At 42.9% G+C, this 20,007-nt stretch overlaps 6 non-coding genes across 6 annotated transcripts; all 6 read left to right on the plus strand.

Moving 5' to 3' along the window:
• The first annotated feature begins 17,309 nt into the window (after positions 1–17,309).
• On the plus strand, positions 17,310–17,381 carry Trnag-ucc. The gene has a single exon. It is a non-coding gene; the product is annotated as a tRNA-Gly (tRNA).
• A 261-nt stretch (positions 17,382–17,642) lies between these two features.
• Trnag-ucc lies at positions 17,643–17,714 on the plus strand. Its single transcript has one exon. It is a non-coding gene; the product is annotated as a tRNA-Gly (tRNA).
• Positions 17,715–18,750: 1,036 nt separating this feature from the next.
• On the plus strand, positions 18,751–18,822 carry Trnag-ucc. The gene has a single exon. It is a non-coding gene; the product is annotated as a tRNA-Gly (tRNA).
• A 268-nt stretch (positions 18,823–19,090) lies between these two features.
• Positions 19,091–19,162, plus strand: Trnag-ucc. The gene has a single exon. It is a non-coding gene; the product is annotated as a tRNA-Gly (tRNA).
• Positions 19,163–19,247: 85 nt separating this feature from the next.
• On the plus strand, positions 19,248–19,319 carry Trnag-ucc. Its single transcript has one exon. It is a non-coding gene; the product is annotated as a tRNA-Gly (tRNA).
• An 87-nt stretch (positions 19,320–19,406) lies between these two features.
• Trnag-ccc lies at positions 19,407–19,478 on the plus strand. The gene has a single exon. It is a non-coding gene; the product is annotated as a tRNA-Gly (tRNA).
• Positions 19,479–20,007: the final 529 nt, after the last annotated feature.

Raw genomic sequence — 20,007 nt, forward strand, 5'->3', positions numbered from 1 at the left:
AGGTGGGCATGTAAAATTTAGCAGCACTTCCCTTGTAACGGTAGCCAAGCGTAATCTCCCTTCGTGTTTACCTTCGTTATTTTTATGAAATTCTCGAGAACGTCTGGCAAATTTTCCCTTCCTACGGAGCTTGTTAAACTTACACTTTGTAACGCAACGTAGTCGGATAGATATCGTTCGATCGTTTTAATGGATATTCGTCCGTCGAGATTTCACCAGTCATCGTGCAACATTCAGCCCTTGTTTTCCACGGAGGAAAAAGCTCGTCAGGATCACGAGCCGTGTCGGATTCATAATCCCTGCGAATGACTTAACTAAACGCGCTCGTGGCCCGAAAACGTTCCGTATCGAATCGTCGCGAACCCCTGCTCCGACCTCTCTCAGTCTCCCTTTAAGAGAGAAGTTATTCTCCCATCTATATTCCATGATGCAATCTACGTTGGCCTCGTACTGCGGTTCGAGCGACTGTATATCTCGTAAACCGCTCGGAAAGTCCCTCGGTGGACGCGTTTCTCAGCCATCGAGAGGATACCTCGATGCTCGCCGGACCATCGACAAAATCGAGACCGAGCTCGTGGAGCGGGAAGATCGTCGAAAGTTTACATACGAATGCCTGATTTCGGTGTAACGCGCCCACCAGGGAAAATCGAGGGACGAGGAATATCGTTCGCGACTGAATGTGACGTGCTATCGCGCCAGTTGCCATGCTAATTATCCCCGTCGATTAAGTAAATCAGGGGTAGGTGGAGTTTGCCTAATGTCGGCCACACGAAAATCCCGATGAGACTCGACGCTGTTCCTCAGTGTCTTCGAACAAAGGCAGCGAACAACTTCTCTGGAAATACGGTGTCTCGCTTGTTGCGAAATTACGAGCGACTTTACAGGCCAGGGATTACAATGGCGAAACGTTTCTATCTTCTCATGACGTTCGCCAGATGTCTGTTTCCTTCTTTTTTTATTTAGTTTTCTTGCTCGTTAAAATACACCGTTACGAGTGTCTCGCGTGACGTTCGTAAAGTTACGCACGTGACAAACGGAACGATGGTGTTCGTTCTACTTGTCCCTTTTCAAACGAGAGGATTACATCGTGCACGTCGTTAGTCAGCAACGCGACAAAGAGTCGAAGAAAAGAATGGTTTTTGTCAGTCGTACCGGGGTCTAATTGCGGTCGATGTCACGACAAATATCGTCGTTCTACCCCTCGTCGATATCGTACGTCACAGCGTCGCGATGGCCCGTATTCGTTTACCGATACTTACTATGCTAATTGCACCAATTAGCATAGCGACGACATAACGCGACGAGCGAGCATCGTGAGTTTCAGGGAACCGTCCGTTTCCTCGTAAATTCGTCGATACATAGTTGTTGGTCCCCAGCGAACCCTCCGTGACGCGTACAAGTTCGCACACGAATTTACATGCAGTCCGTATGGAGACGCGTGCATTGTTCCACACGCGTATACGCGACACATACACGACGAGCGTTTCGTTTTGGTTACGCGTGCAAGCTAGAGCGTCGTGTGTGAAGTACGCCAAGCAGAACCATTCGGACACGGGATTAACATAAAAGGAAGAGTCAATATCATAAACAATCTTCGTTACAATGGACCGAGCGGTGCCGGCAATAAATTCGTCGATACGAAATGGGGAAAGGTGGAGAGACTGTCTCTCTTCGTAAAAGCAGACCAAGGGAAGAGGGATGGTATTGCATCGAGGGCGCCGATTGGCCGTTTGGAGAACAGAGAAGAAAGTACAACGGAGAGAGACGACTTTTCGTCGATATCATAAAACACGATTCGGGGGTTGAAACTTCCCTCCGAGCGAAACGGACAGAAGAAGTGGAAGAAGAAGGTTGAGCGACAGGACGGGTTCGACCGGCTCGTAAATTCGTCGATATGCAAAACAGATTCTCCTCGACCGTTTCCTCTACACCTCCTCCTCGCCGTTGTAACGGAGCACGCTTACCTTTATTTTTTTTCTTCTTCTTCTTTCTTCTTTTCTTTGCTTTTATTCTCCTCTCGCCTCTCCTCTCTTTGTTCCTTCCTGCATTTAGTTCTCGGCACAACCGCGTATAAATTCGTAGGATGGAAACACACAATGCCACGAACTGTACCCCGAACCACCTCGATCGCCACCGTGGCGCTGATACGGTGGTGGTAACTCGTAAGCAGGATAACTCTTTCCACGGTCAGAGGTTGCGCAATTGCGGCCGTGATTTTTCGACCGTGGGTCGACCCGAGTTCTCTGGCATCGCAGGTAGTAACACCGCCCGATATCGTGTTGCGTGCACGTGCATTTGCATAGAAATGGTGAGAATTTTGCGCAAAGGCGAATCCTCCTTTACGGGGAAAAAAACGGTCTGGGTTAGCCGGATGGTCTTTCGTTGGATACCATCCCTGCAAAAATACTATCGCGCCAAATCTTTGAACGTAATGTTAAACGTTATTAATTAGCGATCTCTTCTTGTAATTCTCGACTGTCTTCTGCTTTATTTCGTATCTAAACCTCGACGAACAGCGAGTAAATTTTATTTTTAGATATTTAACGAAACCCGGGCGAGCACTTTGCCGAATGGCGAATAAAACGATAAAAATCGCGGAAGACGGTGGAACGATTTTATTATAGGTGGCCGCTATCGCGAGTTATCTTTACATTACTCGCGACGCGATCGTTTTAAGAGCGATCGCCGCAGGAGATACGCGATGACTCGTTTCGCCATTTAAAATCCATGGCAGTGAGTATGCGCCGCGACGACGGCGGCCAAGGTAAACACAGATCTCGTTATGGATTTCTAGCTGCCACCAGCTGCAAATTAAGACGCAGACGCGCGAAATACGATTGGTGAAGCACCGAATCGATGTATAGGTAAGGAACGCGTGCAACGACGTTCCAGACGTAGCGGCGTTTGTATTTTAGCTTTATACCGTGATTATGGCTAAGTTAAAGTTTAAACTGGCGTATCATTCAGGATAACGCGGGATAAAATCGCGTCGTACGATCCGCCGGTAACTCGGAAGGCGCTTTCCAACGAGATAGTTTCGGCGACCGGGGGAGAACAGGGTGGTCGGATCGCAAAGTCTTCGCGATATTACGCGAATTTTACGATCCGGGACTTAGTTTGCATATCAATGGGATATATATTCGGGTTCGAGTCTCTAGTCGGACGGGAGAAGGTTTTTCGAAAAAGTAGACGACGACGACGTCGTCGGGAAATTGGGACGTAGCGACCACCGATGCTCCTCTCTCTAACTTTTCATGTACGCGTAGTGTATCGATAACGCTTATCGTGCCGTTCGTTTTGCGAATCTCTCGTATTCCGCGACTACGATGTCTCGTGTGTTCGGGCACTCGTAGAAACCTTTTACGAATAACATTGCGTATGTTATGAGAAATGTTGTCGAATTCCATTAGCACTGTAACGAGGTCCGACAATCGTGATTCCGTTGGCAAAGTTTGAAACAAATGGGAAAATGTACGGTAAAGCTACGACATATTTACCGCAAGTATCGAGTTTCGCAAAGTATCCAAACAATTAATCACGCGTTATGTTAATAAATCTGAATTTTCATTTCTGACGCTTATTATCCTGTTTACTCAGGCTGTATACTAATTTTGTACTAAATATATCTTCGCGATAAATATCCTGTAACCTTTGTATAGAATTTTAGATTGCTTGCGAATATTACCGATATAATCGCGATAGTAGTAAAACGATAGTGAAATTGAGAATGTTTTACATATAAAATATATACGTAAAAGTTTCGTGTGCCGGGCATTCAAATGTATTCATAAGTCATTGTACGTAAACTTCCGAATGCCGGACATGCGAGGCTTTATTTTCCTCCGTTCGAGAAGATTCTATTTTCTTCCAACGAGAGATTACATCGAATATGCTTTAAAATTGCGCGAGCTACGGATTGCTTCCTGGACGAAAGATAAAAGTGACGTATAACGTCCAGCTACAGACCTATAAAAGGAACAAAATAAAAAGGGTAAGGAAAAGTTTGTCGCAAGAGGTTGTAAGGCGAATTCGATAAAAGGAAGAGCCGTGAAAGAAGTTCGCGACCGAGGGTAATGAAAAGTTTCACCCTCTTCCCGCGTTGCTTAACGACCGAGTTTTTCCGAAAGAGCAAGCTCGATCGACGCATCCTGCGACCACCGACCCGTTGGAATATTTTATTTAATGAAGCCCTAATATAAATATCGAAGATTAATCGAGCCATAATGCGCTCGTTCCCGGATGATAAACTACCCTCGGCCTCGATAACGGCCTAGTCACTGTCCATCAATATTACGTGCATATACCCTTCGCCCTGCCACGAGTCGAACTCACTTTACCCTGACAAGAATGAATTTGACGAGAAAAGTAAGTTATCTACTTTTCTCGTTTCTTGGCGTCCCTCCGCCCCTTAGCTCAATGGAAATTTCTTTGAAACGCGATTACGTCAACGCGGCTCGTTAACTTGTTACCGTTCATTTTTCAATATCGTTACGGACATCGTTCTGTCGGAACTTGATATCCCGTGTCTGTTTAATATTTCTTAACTTCGGTTTACTACTCTCGTTTTTTGGTATATCGTATCTTGTATGTAAACTCTGCCATAGGCAGCTATTTATTTATTCCTGCGACGTAAGCGTGCCGATGGTTCGTAAATTCTGACGCATTTCGATACGTTAATTCGCGATACTGCTAGGAAGATCTTTAGTTTCGTTCGTTTTTCAACTGCTTTCTTTCTTAACGTGGCATACCGAACCTGTTTACCAAATAACGAATTGCGATTCGTAATAGAGATAAGAAAAAGTATATTTCGTGTATACTTCAAAAGGAACTCTCTTTCTTCGGTCTGAGAGACAGGACAGGATGGAAATGAACTTTTCGAGTGAGTTTCTCGTGTTACGTCTTAGCCAGGAGAATGGGAATATTAATCTTCGAGTTTTATACAAAACGCGGAATTCGCAGAATTCTTATTCTTTCGTCCGTGGCAGTGTCAAAGTTCCTCGCATGTCCCGTTTTATTTCGCGAAATATTTCCAAACTTGTATCCTCCGAGTCGTTTTACGGAAGAAAAGAGTACGTTAGATGCGAGTACACGATACGGACTTAATGTACGATGCAACCGTCACGCGCCAATAGCACAGCGAAGGAATGACAAAGAGGAAATATCGAAAGGAGCGGAAGGGGAAAATGGGTGGGTGGAAGAAAATAAAGTTGCATGGTTCATAAACAATTCCATATGGTCCTGGGCGTTCGTCGAGCGGCACTTACGACGGCGATCGCGCGTCTTCCTAGTTTCCTCGATATCGTCTCCGCTTTACTCTCTCCATTTCCGGGCCGAGGCTCGCAGTGTTTACGTCACTTCGTATTTCTCCTTTGGTTATGCCTTTGGAATTGTTATATACTTTCGTCTGTGCGATTATGGCAGCCGCGCACTCACCGGCTCACGGAAAATCTGACGCGGAAGAAGAAGCTTCCATAACCATTACCGGGTCCTAAAAGGCCCTGCTTTCGTGGCGGCCATAAGTTTTCCCTTCGCGACGATATCGATAAAAATATTAGCAGGTCTCTGTATCTATATGGATCTAGCTCGATCACCGACAAACAAAGACGTTCGTTTCGGTCGAATTTATAGCCATCGTTCCTTTTTCCTTTTAATTCGCTTTTATGTTAGCTGTAATCGGTGCCAGATTCGAACGTTCTCGGAAGTATCAGCGAAGGCGCGAACGAATAAAAAAAGTGGATAAAGTATCGTTTCATCGCCTCGCGATCGAACCCAGTCCCACCAGAGTCCCAACTCGATCGAACGAAGCGACGTAGGCGATTTTACAGCTGAGTTTTCCCCTCCTGGCGGATCGACCGTTTGACCATTAATTCCAATCACACAGGCCGGTGACTTTTAATTACCAATAAAATCTTTGAACGATGCCTGATGAGGGAAAAATTGCCAGAACACGCTCTACCCTTCCGTTAGATTGATTTCTTCCTTTTTTTTTTCCCTGCCTGTTTTCTATCCTCCCAGTCTGCCGTTCTTTCTAGGCATTTTCACCCTCGTGCAGTGGTCAAAGACTAAACGAGATCGCCGACGTCGAAACGATCGACGCGTCTCGACTCGAAACAACGCCGGAACCTGCAAAGGATGCCGCGCGTTCACCCCGGAAATGAACAAAGCGAAAAAACGTGTTTGTACCCTGGACTAGAGTATCGGGGGCCTTGCGTTGGATGAGCAATTGAATAAAGTGGAGGCGTCAATACGTGACGGCAGTCGGATATGGCTCGGTCGACGAGAAATCCTCGAGACTAGAAGCCATCGATTACATCCTCTATGCGTTTCTAACGGCTCTGAGCATCTTCTGTTCTTTTCTTTTTTTTTTTTTATATATTTTTTTCGTTCCAGCCTCGTTTTCACAAACCTAAAGGAATACCTTATTTTAATTTATGTTTGCAAATTTCTCGATCCGTCGATATCTCGCGAACCAACTGTAAAGTATTAGTCGTTTATAATACAAATAACGGAATTAAAGAAACGAATGGCTGCGCGTATTTATACAGACGATGCGGAGAGTTTGGAGTGTAAGGTATATTTACACGGCGAGTAATCTTCGATAAACCGCCGTTTCTATAACATATAGCGTATTTCGAGCGACGAACAGCCCGACAATGAGTCGTACAAATATCATTACCATGATGGCAGCGTTACCACGTCACGAACTTATTGCAGTTTGTTTACACGACTAGTTCTTTTTTCCTGCGACTGCAACGATTCCGGGCTAACACGCGCTCCACGACATTTCCGGTCTTGGTGGTGGTGATGGTGGTGGTGCTGCTGCTGGATGTTAACGACTTTTTGCATGTATATATGCAACGAGACGGCAGCTGTACTTCCTAGACCACGGAAGCTCGCCGATACTCGAGCCGCGTTCAAGGTTAATTATAATTACGTCCAGGTTGATCGTAATGCGGTGAAACTCGTTCTCATCGTCAGCCCGTAAATAGCCCGACACTAAGTAAGGGGGGAACGAACGCACATGGATGTACGGGTACAAGCCTCTCACAGTCGCTGGTCGCCTATGTGTCACCTGGTTTCGTCGAGAAAAACCGACAGGCACACGCTCTCGCAGGCATAGAACAACAGTGCGCTTTTTATTTCTCGATAGAGTTATCAACGTTGAGCGAGTAAAGATGTCTCTACCTCGGAGCTTGTTCGTCTCCGTGGGTGTCCTGCGACAAGTTTACGATGGATCGGACAAATTGCGTGTCTCGCGTTAAACCATTAAAGGCCAATGTTGCGTCAAACGAACATTTCATTTGTAATTCCGTCTGCGCTCGATTTACGTTATCGAATTTTGCGTTTTCGAAGAACGTAGTCGTAAAACGAAATTGCGAAAGCTTGTGCGACTCTGTTATTCTCCACGCTGCTACTTTATCTACATTTTTCCATACCGTCGTATTTACTCGCGACACTTACTCATTATCGTTTTGTTCGGCTCTTAACTCTGCCGCGTTCTTCCTATTATTTCGCGTCTAATCGTATTTTTTTAATATTAGAAGATACCTTACATAAAGATATCTTCGAGATAAATATGAAACGATTGTTACAGTTACGTTCTTAATAATTTCTCGTTTCAACTTTCTGCTACGCGTTACACTCCATGTCATTTCTATGTCTCAAAATGAGAGCAGAATTGAAACGAACGACACAATCGAGAACAGTGGCAGAATTAACACGTTGACAGAATCGTGTTCATCGATCCGGACATCGTTCGGAATTCCATCAGAAAGTTCCTTCGACGCGAATATTCGCGGGGGATATTTTCGGTAGCAGGAGACAATCCCCGAAAGTAGATGGTCGAAACTCGTTCGAAGCGGATCGAAACCTCCCCTTTCTATCCGCGACGTGTCGACGAGGCGCTCCGAGTTATTTCAATAAAGCAAATGGAATAGGCTTCGCCGAGGTGGTATATCTTCCCATAGAATGGCGAAGAGGAGGCCGATCGACGCGTAGGGGTGGGCAGAACTGCGAGCTATGATGGAGCCGTCAGTACATCGTGATCCACGCATCATCAACATTGACGACCTCCGTCCGCTTTTTGGCCCCGGCGAAAACCTCCCCCTTCCTCAGGGCCATTGCGCCAGTTTACGAGCCTGCGGGGATCTGTCTCTCTTTCCGCCCTTCTCGCCAAAGCTGGTAGCTTGCTGCTATACGTGGGACGGCTGTCTCTGATCGTGTGTTCGTTGTTCGACGACCATGTCGGTTCCTCGAGAACCTCGAATATTCTCGGTACATCACGTGACGTCATCCTGTGCTAAATCACCCTTCACGCCTTGTTAAGTCGCGCCAACGTACCGTTTTACGGTTTCTCTCTGCACCGCTCGCCAATTGCCAATTGTTAATTAGCATTGTCGCGGAGAAAGGCCAACCAAGAGGGTGTCTAGTCGAGGATGTACACCGGGGAGATTTACGCGGTAGAGTTGCTAACAGGACGAGCGTACATCCGCCTTTATCCGAAGCGTACTGACAATACGTGTACGCTGAGTACGCCTCTGTTCGTACGTATTAGGACATATTCTGACTCTACGTAGGATGTGGTAATTGGTCCAAGTTATCGAGGAAACGATTAGTCGATTATTATCAAGAATTTTGCATTTATCTATCCATTTATCGATGTAAGAATTGTTGGAAGGTATTCGTAGAAGCTTCGATAGGGAAATGATAAGTTAAGAATTGCACGTTATCCCTAATGATTCTTCGATCGAAACTTCGTTGAAATGATTTTGCATGTATTAGAAAATTCAGAGAAAATTTGCAGCAAAATCTGAACGTAGATGGAAGAATCGATAGACCGGATGTCACGATTGGTTGAAACAATGATCGGGAAACGCAATGGACATAAACGAGAAAATATCTAATCTCATTATTGCATAAGATTTTTATTACAATATCGAATATATGGATTCTTTGCTTAACTTAAGATTTCACAATCCATATCTATCTCGATCCGACATTTCAAACGATATTTTAATAATTTCACAATAATACCCATTCAAGAGTCACGTTATTCCGTGTAGGTGCCAATACCTACGAGGTATAATATCGTATCCCTTTAACGTTGCATAACGCGACGTAAAATGGTAAGCGTTCGAAGGTTCCTTGTTATAATAATACAGTAGAAATGTAAAGAAAAAAAATGGTATTTTTTTTTTTTTGGTAATGGACACAAAAGGCGAACGAACATAATAATAGTACACGGTGTACCGTTGTCATCCGTTGTTGAAGGTACATACGGGGTTTCACGTGACCCGTGAAACGGACATTAAGTACGTTTAAAAAGTGAAAGCATAAAAGAGCGAACAAGAAGTAACTCGCCAGTAAATTAATAATTCATCGACAATTAGAGCTCCGCAGGTGGTCGGTATAAAATGCAAGGCAGCATATGTTTGCCCTGGTGAATCATAGTGGAATTAGCATAACTAACGCGCCACGAAAACATTAGCATATTCGTGTCGATAGGCGTATATAGGGATCTTGCATGTCAGCCGCTCGTCGTGCACTTCTGCCGGCGCCTCGGAACCATCGTACCAGGAAACATCTTTTTCCTACATTTATACCCCGGCCATTTTGCATCTAATTTCCTGCTTAACCATCCCTCGTTCTCTCGTCGACATCGACATCCTTTTTATCGCCGTATTTTCGCGCCTTTCATCCGTCTGCTTTCGTCCCGCGTATCGAGATCGCGTCGCTGGCGAGATCGATACGCTCGAACGAGGCACGGTGCGAGTTTTAAACTCTAACGTGACGAAAATGAACGCGAGCTTTTCTCTTTTCCCTTCCCCTCGACACCGGCACGATGACTTCGTCGGTTTGTCCAACAAACAGACTGTGTTACATCGTGTTACAACGATCGGCAGCCGGCGTCGAAACGAGAAATTTCACGCCGCGTGGCAATGTTTTAGCGACGTAGTAAATCGACGTGGCCCGCGGTACCGACTGCGAGCTTTAATTACCAAATTCTGAATATAGGCACGCATTGGCCTCCGCACCGCTTCGTGCATGGACGGCCGGCCGTCGATTCCCGCGGGGCATAGCGGCTCGAACGACCGAGCAAACGGGCTTCAATCGTTCTCTGCGTGTACTCTCTCGATTTCGCGGAACGTGGAGCACAGAACGAAACAGCCGCGAACGAAACGCGAGAGGAATGACTGCGAGCTATGGCCGAGAGACGCGATCGCAACCCCGCAACGCGTATACCGGTCGAACGAGCCTGCATTTCGCTGTTGCTCGGTACCAGGCGTTGCTTCTGTCCAGAGAATACAGTGCATGCGTAATTAATGAAACCAATCAGGTCGCGCCCGTGGCCGTGGAAATTCGTTAAATTTAATTGGACGCAACTAATCGTCACGCCGTCGATAGTCGAGAAGAAAGGGTGCCGTGCTAAACGCATCGACCGAGGGAAGAGACGCGAGCCTGTCCGTCAGGAAAACTGGATGGACGCAACGAAATCCGCAGGGATTTGCAACTCAACGGAGAAGCAGGGGAACCTTCTGGATCGAACAAAGAAACGCGCGGAACGCGTGAAGTTACGGGCGCGTTTATCGCGCGTTGAAACGAGCATCGGACGAAATGGCAGAAATCCTTTAACGAGCGGTCAAGGAAATTCAGCGTACCGTTGCGGTGCACGAAACGGCGCGAAGAGGTCAAGTCGTGGAATTCGAGGATCGTTAAAAGCGACTGTGCTAAAGTGTGACTAGGAAACGCGCGAGTCTCGGTAGGAAGGTTCTTATCGAAACAGGAAAGACGAGAGAAAAATGCGTCGGTCAACGATAATCCGCTAGATATTTATTGTGTTTACGTCGTTGATTTTGTTTTCTTTGAAGATAAATATTTGACGCGTTTCGTATAACAGGATAAATAAAACTGTGCTCCGCGTAATGCATCGATGTAAGCTATTAATTAATCGTGAATTTACGAGTGCAAACGTTGATCCCATTAAATTAAATTGGCATCGCGGCGACGATACTAATCCGAGCGTGGAATATCTGCGCGCTAGCAGGATAACGCGATCCGCGTTGTAAATGCGTGGCTCGCGATCAACGCGCTCGGATGATCGTAAATTTTTGAATTAATGCCGCATTAAGGACGCGCGTTGCATCGATCGAGAACGTAGTGACGCGGCATCGAGCGTTACGCACGTGTGTATCGACATTAATCTGCTTCTCGAATAACAACGTTTCACGGTTCGGTCGCGGTGCCTCCCAGGAACGACCGTTCCGAGCAGAGAGTCGACGCAGTACAGAGCAGCGAGTCGTTCGGAATTCAGTCGACACTGAAATATCGCGTTTCCAACTAAATCTGGCCGAATCTAATTTTACGGGACCCATGTGCATTAGCGGATTAATGCACTCTATTCCTGCCGGACCAGGCGATGAGGTGTATTTGCATGACATTATACTTGCGCCTTCCCTCCCCTACGACCCTTATCCGGGCCTCTTCAATCCCATCTCTAATTATTCGTGTAACGCCCGCCACGAGTCCTATTGCGCAGGTGATAATCATATTACCATCCTATCAACGTTATTGCCATTCCTGGTCGCATACCACGATCACACTATTTGAAGTGCTTAGACTAGTGGCGATCGATCAACCCCTAAGAGGTTCGAATTTACCCTCTCACAATCGGTCTGGTCTTTGAAGAGAAGGAATAGGGTGAGAGAAGTAGCGAACAGAGAGGATCAGACAATGGACGAACACCGAATATCCTATTAACTCGAACGATATTTATTTCAGTTTACTCGTCTTTCTCTCCTTCTATCGTCTCTCCCTTTTCTCTACGATTCTCCACCCCAGTTATATTCGAACGCGAATTCCTATCCCGCCATAACGAACAAACAAAACGTAAATAAATAACGACAGAAAGAGGGCAACGAACTCGCGTTTGGCAAGTTTTGCCTGGAAGTTCTGTGAAACTGGTGCGCGAAGCTATCGCGGCTGAACCGGAAAGGAACGAATGTTAGATACGCCGTATAACTTTCGAGTAATCTCGCGTTGTCGAGGCGGGATATAAATTCGCGGGCGAAAACGAAAGAACGCGAGTCTCTCTCTTCTTCTATCAGCCCCTTCTACCTCCGTACAAATTCCGTCGTTTGATCGTCAGCAGTTGGATCGAGTGGAAGGAAAGCAAATAATCGACCTGTGTAATTCTTCCTGGACGAACGGCGCAGCGTGTTTGCGCCTCCGCTTAGGCAACTGGCTCGTCGCACGAGTATACGCGATCCCGCACACGCGATATGCAAATGCGCGGATTACCCGCCTCTCGACGCTGTAAATCACACAACCTCGCTGTTTTTCCAGTAAGATCTTTTCATAATTAAAGAATAGACCTGCCATGATAAACACGGTATCTTAGTCAGGGTCCGTAATTTTATCGCAACGATCGAGATTACTTTGTTTATCGGTCGCGCCTTTGTCATTACCGTCTACAGGTGATGAGAAATACTTTCATGACATTTGTCACGAAATATAATACTTGTTGACCCTTTTGCTGCGTAGTACCCACGATGGCACACTCGTCGTAACGAGTTTAGATCGTTATTAAAATCGTGTACTCTATACAATGCACAGCTCGTGGCGCCATATTTCCTTGAACGAGCACGTTTCTCTCTTTAATTAAATACCTACCACCTTAATAACTGGAAGGGTCTATCGATCACCTCGCAGAGTTAGTACGTACCGTGGGCGTTTCGTGTGGCGGGAAAATGGTAGCGACGCGATGCGTATCTTCTAACGACATGGTTGCAACAGTGAATCCGCGACAAATTAATCGGGCAAGTAACCAATGCACAGCTAATTCGGGCTGAGCGCCAAATGCTGTTTCTAACGTAATCGAATTTGCAGCTTGTCTCGCATGCAGCGGAAACCACCGTGCTCGCCTGTACGCGTCAGCGTCCAATGAACGGCTATAGTAATCGAATAATTCATTTTCGCAATCTCGTATCGTGGGACAATAACGACACCGGTTACGCCAGCGACTCCGTTTATTCAGGAATGATTTAATCTTTTAACGAACCAACGATCGTTGGCTCCAGTTTGATATTTCGCTGGTTGGTCAAAGCTATTGCGGTCACGCGCAAGGATATCGAGAACGAGTTGGACCAAGTTTCGAGAATATCACTTTGATTCCGAGCCCCAATAAATGTACATATCGTTTAACCGTTCAAATGTTTTAGCCGCGGACAAAACGATACGCGAAACTTTCTCTCGTTGTATGCGTCATCGATTAATAATACGATGCTTCGTTTGTAAAAGTTTGTATGAACGGCATTTGTATTCAATCGCGTATAACGATGGAGTTGATTTTACGAAGTCGAAGCAGCCGAAGCGACTAAGAGCTATTTCGTGCTATCGGCAGATTTCAAACTTTTTTCATTTTTAGGGATAAAGCAAGGTTTGTTCTCCCGAGGTTTAAAGAATGGACGCATCATTCTGAAAGGGTAAAGCAGTTTAATTTACGAACGGAGAACAATGGTTCACGTGTGCTTATTAAGCTGCGGCATTCAAACGTCGTTATTACCGTGCGCTGATATTAATCGTGCAGATTTCATTTTTATACAACTAATCGCTCGTTTCAATAAACATGCGTATTTTAGTTTCAAAAGATAAAACTCTGCAGTTGCGTGCCATTTTGCACGTGTCACGGATAATGTCCAGTATACCGCGATACGTTGTTTTCGAATTTCCCGCGATAAATCACTGTCACTCGCGACGATGAAGACGATTTATGTGAAATTAATTGCAAAAAAATTATGTTGTAACTAAGATTTGAGTACCGACCATAAAATATAAATAATTTTCGTGATTGATGTACATATTTTATATTTAACAGAGAAAATTAATAAATGCGCGTGTAGTATGACGCGTGGCGTAATCGTTTCTTTTCGGACTTTCATTCTCTCTGTCTTTGCACGTTCTCTGCGTTCGAATTTTTATGAACTGCATTTTCGTGCTGTTAACTCGAACAAGAAGAGCGTCATCATACGTTGGTGACGGGGCCCCCACGGAAGTATATCCGTCGCACGAATATGTGCGACGTGGCGACTGTAACGTCAATTCACATCAGAGACCAGGTCACACACCGTGGACAGGATGGCACCCAGATGTCTGCACATCCTTGGCGCGTACCCTCGATAGTCTCAAGTACCTCGGAATTTTCATAGTTAAGGTCCTTCGGACCAAGCCAATATTTCTTGTCTTAGATTTCCTTTACGTTTATTGTCTACCACGTGTTAGCATAGAAAGTTGGTTTTCTTCGCATCTGGTATGTTCCGTTAGCAACTTTCTCGCGAGGGCGGCTAAAATCCTTCCTGGTCCACCAACCGTCTTATTATCCAAACGGAGACGGTGTCTACTGCCCTCGCTTCCTTAACCAAAATTGTCATCCGATAAGTCCCGTGTCCTTAGACACACCCACCCCTAGCCTTCCTCAGACACGGTATCGTCGGTAAAACTCGCTTATTCTGTATCCTCAGAATAGTCGACATATCTTTACCGGTCTCTACCCTTATAACAGTCGCGTACCTAACGTATCGTCGTAACTAAGTCTTACATAACGTGGTTGGAGTGAATTGTGATTTACGTTGATTCAGTGTGTGTTGTGATTGCTGAATTCACAATAAAGCTTAATTAAAACAAAATTAATAGTTGTGTTACGACTCAGCTATTTTATTTCATCAACCAACCCTTAAGTTTACGTGACACGACGAACGTATTAACATGATGTGTGTAACGCAGAAGATAGATTTTGTGTTTCTCATTGGCCGGTTTGCGGGTTTGAAAGTGGACCTTCGAGCCTTTTCATCTCTTGTAGGGGAAATTGTTAGGAACAAATACAGTCTATTGTTCCGTATTTTCTTTGACGAGTGACATCCTTATGGTAGAATGCCTTGACACAAACCACGTGTCCCAACATCTGGGTTTCGAGCGAACAGTCATAAACCATGGCTCCCTAAGAACGTTCCTGCACACTTGAACGGGTTAATATACAATATTCAATTCTTATTTTCTTTTTTTTTAGTTGGAATTAGTTTGCAATCAATTCTCATTTAAAATTATAAGTAAATTATTCTGGCGTGGTACTATAACGTGAATAATAAATGATTATCGTATGTTTGATTCTAGCTGAATCTAACGTTCAATTTTTGAAAATGAACTGATAATTGCAATTTTGTATTATTTAACTAAAGTTTTTCTAGCGACGTTTAATTAATTATTTAATTATTTAACCCAGAAATGAAATCCTTATATTATATCTCCATAAGTTTTAGTGATTGGTATTGTTTTCTAAAGAATTTTTCTTCGGAAAGTAATGCTACTTATACAAGGTTTAAGATGCTTGCAGTTCCTAGATCATGTTATCAGCAAATGATAAATAAAATAAGACAGTAGCCATGTAAAATTTCTATCTGTATCTAAAACATGTATCTATATAGTAAATGAATAGATCATGACAATATTTATGTGAAATAAGATAGTTGATAATTGATACAAAGGTAATTAAAGAACAGATCCATGGATTTTTTTTTTTTGATTATTTAATTTGTACTTCACAATGGGCCCAGCTGGACATTTGGTAAATTTTTCTAACTTAATTGCTAAATAACACGTGGGTGGCTACCCCAGTGGGATACCATCTTTGAGTTTGCCTATTTTATTTCTTTAGTGAGGCCAGTGGGTTGTTTTTTTTTTTTTAGTCTTCATCCATAGATTTTCTCAATGTGAGAATTGATTGTAAAGAACTTGTAAATAAAAAAAAAATTCATAGATGTGTGAAGAATACTTGGTACTTGATGAGACACATGAAAGCAAGCTGTTTAGAGCATGTCGGAGATGAGAGGACACCGGAGCCTCCCCTCCGAAACTTTGGGAAAATCCATAAAACTTGTAATTAAAGTTTACAGCTGTAATTAAACAATTTGCCGTTATTCTACCCAATTGTATTTATTTGAGATTTGTGACAATGAGCTTGGGCTTAAGGCGACAAGTTGCCGAACGTAGCTGCGGTCAACGGGACGAACGCTCCGTCTAACATAGTAAAATATTTCAACGGTTCCCTCGGACAAAATGATTACCAGATGTCGATGCACCTACACAGCATAAGTTCAGCTATCCTAAGGACTCGCGATGAACCTTAGGATTTTGTTAATTAAGGTTCTTCGAACGGACAAGCAGCCTTTGTCCCAAATTGACCAATTAACAGCAGCGTCAATTTCCCTCACTTTCCAAATGAAGACATCTCTCCACGAATCCGAGGATTTCGTACTCTTAGACACACCCCATCATAGTTTCCCTCGACAGCGCCACCGTAACGGAAAGTCACTTTTCGCTGTTACGCGCTCTTGTACGAGTTAACTAACGTCTTGCTGGGTAACCATTACAACTTGGACTTGGACGAAGAAACATGCCCACTAACCCGTTGACCGCGGATGCGTTATCGAGTCTTAGACCAGAGTCACAAGTACCTAACCATCGTGAGTCTGCGCCAACTTTGTAACATTTTTATCTGTGTCAATAAACGTCCCTTCAGTGGTGTAAAAAGATGGATTGCTCCAGTGAAGAATCATTACCTATCCCAAGCCCTCACCATGAGAGCGACTCAGGCCCGGATTCCGATCGTGATTCGACAAGTATTTGAGTTATCGAATGAACAAAGAGTCTACAGCTACCCAAAGTTTTAGGAACATGTGCATCGAACGTAAGAAATAAGAAAGTAGAGTAGAAGGGGATATACTTGTAGGAATCAGTCAGAGCTAACAACTGTAATTCGAAAGAGAGAATTTGTTTCTTTTTTTATTTGGTAGAATTTTTACAATCAATTCTCATTGAGCATTATAAGTAAATTATTTTGGCGTGGTACTGTAACTTGGATTATAAGTGTTTATAGTATGAGAGAATTTTTGGAAGTGAAAAATGAAAAATAGAGTTTTTTTTTTTTAAACTGTTTATTAAAACCCAATATACAATTATAAATACATTATAGTGTTCACAATAAACGGTGAATTTATATAATGGTATCTTAGGCAAAGGTACCGATACGCAACGGTACTACGTAGCCATGCTGTAATATGTGTCGACGCTTTACATTTTTCGTGTTGAATATATCTTTTGGTTTAAGCCGCTGGAGGCGCGGAGCTTCTATGTGATTTTGTTTTTACTTGTTTTTATTGTCCTGGAAACAATGAAAAATAGAGTAAAAGCTTTGATTTGATTAAATTTCCAAATACGGCTCCCCTAGAATTTCTCTATGTGAAATTCTTCCATCAACTGCGATGGTGGTGTAATGGCCAGCATAGTTGCCTTCCAAGCAGTTGATCCGGGTTCGATTCCCGGCCATCGCAGGTTTATTTTACTTTCACCAAGCTTATATTTTTTTTATTTAAGTCGCTTTATCCACAGGCAGTAAATATCCTTAAAAGCGTAAGACTTCAACTACGATGGTGGTGCAATAGTGAGCGTAGTTGCCTTCCAAGCAGTTAATCCGGGTTTGGTTCCCGGCCATCGCAGTGGTTTGTTTTTTAGTTTTGAAACTTGTATTTTTTCTTCGAATAGTTCGTTTTTCCTTACCAGTGCCTTTTTGTTTGAACAATAACATTTCAACTGCGATGGTGGTGTAATGGTCAGCATAGTTGCCTTCCAAGCAGTTGATCCGGGTTCGATTCCCGGCCATCGCAGGTTTATTTTTTATTTTTTAAATTTGTATTCTTTATTTAAATACATAATTAGTTTATTCCCATTATTGTCTTTTTGTTTAAACAACAATGTTTCAACTGCGATGGCGGTGTAATGGTCATTTTCCATAGCCTTCGCAGATGACTTAATCATCTACGTAGCAGGCCGCAAAACCAAAACAATAAGAACAGAACTCTAAGAACTTTTTGACAAAATTAACGATTACTACTATACATGAAAACTAACAATCAATGCAAACAAGTGCGAAAACATACTATTTAGACCCAAGTCAAGTGCCCAATAGAAAGAGAACACTGTAAAAAATTTCAACTAAGAGAAAAAGCAAACGAAAGGGAGCTCGTACCACATAAAAATTGCGTAAAATATTTAGGCGTAAATATAGACGACATATTAAACTTCAAGCAGCACATCGAAATTCAACTTTCCAAAACCAGCAAAATTCTGGAAAACAAAAAGATTATTCTACTCCAAACATCTCAATAGCAAAGTAAAAATCCTATGCAACCCAGCACTAATCAGACCGATCATAAACTATGGCTGCCCAATCTGGTACAACATATCGGCTTCCCAAATGGAAAAAAAATTCGCATATTCGAAAGAAAATGCATCAGGGCTTGCCTGAGTACTTACAGATCCGAACACAGCGGATTCAAAAAATATATGGAAAATAAAAGAATCTACGACTTAGCCAATATCCACCGCATCGACTGTCACATCTTAAAACTAACAAGAAACCACTTCGCGCAAGCTGCAAAGATAAAAGAAAACAGATTAATCTTCGGTTACTTCTTTCCAAACGACTCATATTACAAAAATACACTGACAACAGGTTACATCCTCCCCGAAGCGTTTTTATATTTAGACGAAAGAAACCTCCTCCAAGACCAAAATAATGTCCCAATAATCTACCATATAAAAAGAAAAATAGGATTAAAACAATACTCTACTATATAAATATTTTATTTTATGCAATTACAATTAGTTCTTCTGATATTCCAAATAAACTGCATTCATACTGCGATGGTGGTGTAATGGTCAGCATAGTTGCCTTCCAAGCAGTTGATCCGGGTTCGATTCCCGGCCATCGCAGGGTTTATTTTTTTATTTTTGAAATTTGTATTTTTTGTTCAAATACATAATTAGTTCATTCCCATTATTGTCTTTTTATTTAAACAACAATGTTTCAAGTGCGATGGTGCTGTAATGGTCAGCATAGTTTCCTTCCAAGCAGTTGATCTGGGTTTGATTCCCGGCCATCGCAGTGGTTTGTTTTTCATTCTTGAAACTTATATTTTTTCTTCGAATAGTTTGTTTATTCCCACCAGTGTCTTTTTGTTTGAACAATAACATTTCAACTGCGATGGTGGTGTAATGGTCAGCATAGTTGCCTTCCAAGCAGTTGATCCGGGTTCGATTCCCGGCCATCGCAGAGATTTATTTTACTTTCAAACGATTTTCTATTTTATGGATTTACAGTAGTTTTTCTGATAATCCGTACAACTAGTATTCATACTGCGATGGTGGTGTAATGGTCAGCATAGTTGCCTTCCAAGCAGTTGATCCGGGTTCGATTCCCGGCCATCGCAGGGATTTATTTTACTTTTGTACGATATTCTATTTTATGTAATTACGATAGTTTTTTTTTTATATTTCAAATAAATAGTATTTATACTGCGATGGTGGTGTAATGGTCAGCATAGTTGCTTCCCAAGCAGTTGATCCGGGTTCGATTCCCGGCTATCGCAGGGGTTTATTTTTGAAGATTTTTACCGTATAATTTTTTGTATTAATAATAACAAGAACTTCGTAATAATTTCCTAATAGTTTATTATAATTATTTTGTAGCAATAAGAATATTTTACTAACCTCGAATGTGTCGTATTCAAAGAAGTTGTGAACTTCTTTGATAAGGCTATACATTCGATTTCGGTAAGATACTATAACAAAATATTTGATTAAAAAAATATGGAGGTAATACTGAACATTTTTTATGAATAACATGCAGCAAAAAAATATTTGTAATTGTCTTATGGAAATTTTACTTCTGCGATATATCACGTGTAACAAAAACCGTGTTTCCTAACTTTTTCGTTACATTTCTGCATTTCAGTCGTATTTTTGATCATCTTAAATGTTTAAATGTTCCTATTATGTACATTTTTTAACACTATCGTAATGGTTTTCGTTGAGAGAACTTTTGAAAAGTAACAGAATTGGCGGGAAAACTGTCATTGTGTGATAGCAACAACCAATCAAGTAACTATGAGTTCGATT

Source organism: Bombus bifarius, unplaced genomic scaffold (genome assembly GCF_011952205.1).
Source record: "Bombus bifarius isolate JDL3187 unplaced genomic scaffold, Bbif_JDL3187 scf7180000008008, whole genome shotgun sequence".
In the NCBI taxonomy this organism is placed as follows: domain Eukaryota; kingdom Metazoa; phylum Arthropoda; class Insecta; order Hymenoptera; family Apidae; genus Bombus; species Bombus bifarius.